Source organism: Leptidea sinapis, chromosome 24 (assembly GCF_905404315.1).
Source record: "Leptidea sinapis chromosome 24, ilLepSina1.1, whole genome shotgun sequence".
NCBI lineage: Eukaryota > Metazoa > Arthropoda > Insecta > Lepidoptera > Pieridae > Leptidea > Leptidea sinapis.
In genome coordinates, this window is record NC_066288.1 from 10614330 (window position 1) to 10620341 (window position 6012).

Here is a 6012-nt window from a genome sequence, read left to right on the forward strand (position 1 = left end):
ACACTATTGATCGGCAAGCTTCCGGCAATTTCGCGGCATTTTCCCCGTGTGTATTATTTTACGTGTAGTTATAAAATGCTTATAACTAGGGTGATATGAGTGACTGTCACTGAAAGCTATTGAAACATGCTATAAGACCATGTATAAATTATTCATATTGTCTTTCTTTTTTTTTTCACACAGACTTTTCATTCGAAAAAAAGTGTAAAAATAGGTATATTTTAAAATAAATATTTTTATTATTGTTAATTACTTGTTTTATTTATTTCCTTTTATGTTTTTGTAATGAATAGTATATGTTAATTATAAAATAAAGCTTAAATCTCCACAAAGAACGATCTTCGTGTAAAGTCTTGATAACGACCGCTCGCTGCGCCGGCCGGGAACAAGTGGACACATAAGTGCTTTGTCCGTAAAGCTATGACGTCGAATATTGGTGGCCTTGAATCGTAACGGATCGAAATGTGTTTGGGAATTCACTCGTTCATAACTGCGTAGGCAAATAAACCATCTTGTACACCTAATAAGGGTGAAAACTGGATGAGGTAAAAAAGTGCCCCGCGGCACAGCCGCTCTCATTGTTTTTTGAATTACCAGTGCCCGCGGGCACGGCCGATGCGGAAAGGTTAATATTTGGTGTCGATTAGGATTAACATCTTCCTCGTTGACTCGTCGAGCTCGAATGAACGAAATGAGACAGAGTTCGGCGAGTACTCTTGTGTATGCATCGTGTGGAGGAGAATCACGTGTTAAATTGATTGTCACATTAACAACAAGCCCGTTCGTTCAGTCGGGAGATCAGTGGTAAACCGATTCCTCGGTCACGTCTAGCCCACATCTCCAGTCCTTGCGCCCGCAAGGCCTCGAGATAAAGACAGGCATAGATAGAGGCAGGCGCTGCATACTGCGTATTTTCGTAGCTTACTGACCACCAGCTTACTCAGTCATGCACAGCATTCTGGTCGTGGTTCAACACTGAAGTTCCCCAAGGCTGTGTGTTATGTCCTATTTCATACTACGTTTACAATATATATCATAATCTGTTTAAGATCCTAGATCTTATTAAGTAAGTTTGGGGATATGCTGAAGCAAGATTGAATACGAATGAACAATATATTTTTTTATTGAAATAATTTCAGAGAGTTCTAAGGCATACCACGTCATTCATTATGCAACACAAAATACAATATTATGGTTGGTACAAATTATCATATTATAAATAATGTGGACAATCACACATAACTATGTATTTTTTAAATATTGAATGAGCAATTTGTACCTTGAAGGTACAATCCATCTCAATGTCATAAAAAAATGGTTTATTATTTTAGGTAAAGGCTTGAAAATGCTGTCGAGATAGCAATTTATTATAGATAAATTATTATAAATATTTGAATTTAAATTATGTCATCACATTAACGTGTGAGCAGAAAACATATATAATAACGATGTAAGTTTATAGTTTAAACTCCATAATATTGTCCGGTCAATTCTATGATGAACGTGAAACAGTAAAGTGAAAGAAAAATAATAATTTTATTGTTGTTAATGAATAAAACTGAATAAGTGGATCACTTACAAGTATTGTATTTAGTTTTATATATATTGTGGGAAAATTAACGCAATTTAGATATATTTGGGGAAAATTATATATTTTTTGGGGAAAATCGTGCACACAATGTGGAGAGGAGCCTTTATTTTTACGTCAGCTGAATTGGTCTGTGCTCTGTGGTAAGCCGACTAGCTGTCACTCGTCAGTATTTTACAGAGATGCTTGAGAGGAGCATGTGTGAAATGTATTTTGTAATGTGACCAATCACGTGTGTTTGCGTAAAGGATAAATTGATTTTAATCATCGTGATTTACAAGTGAAATGGAAATCTAACGAAAGTAAACTGTGTTTAATTAATTTAGCGATAATTATTAATGTGAAAAATATTTCGTAAATAAAATTTGAAATATTTTGTGTAAATACATTTTGTAAATAAGAAATTTCTCATTATTTTAAAAATAATAATCACATTTTAGTTTTTTTTAATCCACTCGTGCTGTAGGTATTTATAATTTGTGATTGAGATAGTGAATATATTATTTTGTTGGTGATGTGTATGTTTGTTTCACATGGAAGATTTTGACATTGTATTCACCAACAACAGAGTTTTTCAAGATGAACAATGATAAAGTTTATATCATTAAATATCCTTGTTGGGTTGAAGGCTGGTTAGATAGATGCGGTAAGTAATTCCGTAATTAATTTCTTCAAATATACTTTAACGTTGCCATAATTTTGTATGAGTAATATTTATTTATATATATTTTTTTAAACTACCTATCACGCATTATAGCTTGACATCTAGTAGAAATTGTAGTACCTAGTACCGATGTAGTAATTTTATGCCTAGTTGTTTTAAAAGTGCAAATTTCAATACTGTGCCAATAGGTACCTACCTCACCATAATCGAAATAATATTTAAATATAACTATATGTCCCAGCAAACGTTCTATTGCCATACCAATAAATAAATAAAAAAAAAAAAATTGGGCTATAAAAAATAGATGACGACCGATTCTCATACGAACATAATATTATATCATACATACAATTTATCGAACTACAATAATTATTGTACTCGTATGCCATGCCATGTGTTGCAAGAACCATATTGCGGATCTGTGGATGGAACAGAATGTATGGGTTTTTCAATGCTGAATAACAATAAAATAAAAATAAAAAAATGTCAAAATAATAAAACATATATTTAGAGGTGGGTCACCCTTATTATAATATGTATATGGGATATGAAAATTAGATGTTAGCCGATTCTCAGACCTACCCCGATATACCTATACACAAAATTTCATAAGAATCGGTTTAGTCGTTTCGGAGGAGTTTGGTAATCAACACCGCGACACGAGAATTTTATATATTATTATTAGACTAGGCTGAACATCCTGCTCGTCTCGCCCATTATTATCATAAACATTCTACGGGGAAGTGCTTTTCATTGCTAACAACGAACATATGAAATTTATTTATTGCGTCGAATACAGTATAATATACACACTCATATATATATACTAGCTGACCCAGCAAACGTTGTATTGCCGATATTAAAATCGCAATACAAAAGTAACTGTTGATCGTAGATGGGTGAAAATTTGAAGTTGTATGTATTTTTTAATGCTGACCCATAATAAAACAAATTTGAAAAAAAATGTCAAAAAAATTAAAAAAATTTTTTTCGTGTGAACCCTTAACATTTAGGGGTATGAAAAATAGATGTTGGCCGATTCTCAGACCTACTCAATATGCTCACAAAATTTCATGAGAATCGGTCAAGCCGTTTCGGAGGAGTACGGGAACGAACGTTGTGACACGAGAATTTTATATATAAGATTATTAGACTAGCTGAGCCAGCAAACGTGTTGCCATATAAAGTAACTAAAAAAAAAATGGGGTATAAAAATACCTACCAAATTTATCGTACTACAATTAGTGATACGATTGCCATCTTGCAACCCTATAGCGGATTTGTCAATGGAACAGAATAATATAAAATCGCGATACAAAAATAGTTGCAGATCGTAGAAAGGCGAAAATTTGAAGTTGTATCTATTTTTTCATGCTGAATCATAAAAAAAAATTACGTCAAAATTAGGACCACCCTTAACATTTAGGGGGATGAAAAATAGATGTTGTCCAATTCTCCACCCTAGCCGATATGCACGCTTAGATTTACGAAAATCGGTCGAGCCGTTTCGGAGGAGTTCAATTACGTACACCGTGGCACGAGAATTTTATACATATTAAGTACCTACTTCTTGCGATTTACTTTGATATTAAAACCAATATTAGTTAGACGTAATAAAACTATTAAAGAATACCTGTTAAGAAGTGCAACTTTTTAGTCTGCATTATTTAATGGGAATTCGACAACTATTCCGTTAGGAGATGATAGAGGTAACTATTTCCGATAATCTTAACGTTTTTTTTGGTTTTTAGCTTTTCAATAAATTTATTTAAAAAAAAAATTTCTTTGTTTCTTAAAATAATTAAACATTGATTATAAATTAATATTAAAACAAGAATTATCCGTACAAAATGCGAGACAAAAAAGTAATTATTTTTTATATATTTTTTAATTAAAAAAATGACCGTTTTCTTAGCTCTCCTAAAATGGGTAACAACTAGGAACTTATTTCAAAGAAACTGAAAAAATAATAATCACAAAGGAAGGCGGGAATCGTATTCGAACAAATCTAAATAAAATAAAAAATACAAATGTAAAATATAATTCAGAACCAATAACAGTTTACTAGTAACAGTAAGTATCCATCCTTACTCTGCGGTAGTAATTACATTAGATAAGACATTTTGTAATTTAGCCTAATTTAAAGATCTTGCTCGAAGCGTTTATTCCATGACGGTATAGACATGTAGCCAAAGGCACGACCTCGTGAAGGTCAAACATTTCATATGGTAAATAAAAAAAAAATTAACAAAAAAACAACCGACTTCAAAATAGCTATTCCAAACCAATAGATACAATATGCATTAAAAATTTATAAAAATAATTGCGTATTTTCATACAATCAAATAAAAAAAGAATTATCAAAATCGGTTCACCCAGTCGAAAGTTTTGAGGTAACAAACATAAAAAAATCATACCGACGAATTGAGAACCTCCTCCTTTTCGGTTAAAAATTCCGAATCTATGGTATCATTAAGAAATAGTAACATTATGTGCTAAACATAAACGTCTCTTACCAATTATTTATAATAATACTAGCTGACCCAGCAAACGTTGTATTGCCGATATTGAAATCGCGATACAAAAGTAACTGTTGATCGTAGATGGGTGAAAATTTGAAGTTGTAGTATGTATTTGAAGTTGTAGAAGTATGTATTTTTTAATCCTGACTCATAATCAAACAAACTTGTCTGTCATAATAAAATGTCAAAAAAATTAAAAAAAAAAATGGCGTGGACCACCCTTAACATTTAGGGGGATGAAAAATAGATGTCCTATTCTCAGACCTACCCAATATGCACTCAAAATGTCATGAGAATCAGCACCGCGACGTGAGAATTTTATATATTAGATTAATAATGTACATATATATTAAACAACAACAGGTAGCTTTAAAATTGTTTCTGTTGCTTTTAACATTGCTATGTTGTATTCAAATCAGTTGTGATTGTGTCTCTAATTGTTGAATTACACAATTTGAAACACGTGAACACTGAGCGCCCTACAATTCGTAACGATGGGCCGGCTGTCAGTCGTCATCTGTTTTGATTGATTTTATTTGGCACTAGATTCCTTTATAGTGTGCTCATACTTAATTGTTGCTGTCGAAACAATTGATTAACCAATTCTTGACCTCGTTTATACGATGAAGAACCACCATGATGTGAGTAAATACCATTATGGTATATACCTATATATCTAATCACATATTTTATTCGTGCAATAATTACTCAACTGCTCATTCATTCATATGCATAATTACCTACTAGTCTAGTCTACCTGATGGTCGCAACTCGCAGTCCAGTCTAGTCTTATAGGCTAAACAAATGGTCGTACTCGGTACAGTCGGGTCAGTAATAGTAATAATTTTGTGCGATGGACATTGCGACGTACCATCTAATGGTACTCTACCAGACCACGTCCGATGGTTCGGAAGTACCAAATCCGATTCGAATAAAATAAACAATGTAATTATATAATATATAATCGACAGCTATAAATGTAATCTTAATTTGGATATCTTATGGCTCCATGACGTTGGTATCGCTTGTTAACACATTGAAAAATAAATACTAATTAATAATTGCTGACATGTTTTGATGTCATTTATTAAGATTGCACCCATACTAAATAAATTTAAACGAGGAATATAACTAAATTTGATTCAATTCAATCTGATCGTAATACGTACAAGTACTTCGTACCTACACAAAGCGAAAAGTATTTACGGGATTGTGGTTTTCTGTCCAGTTACGATTCA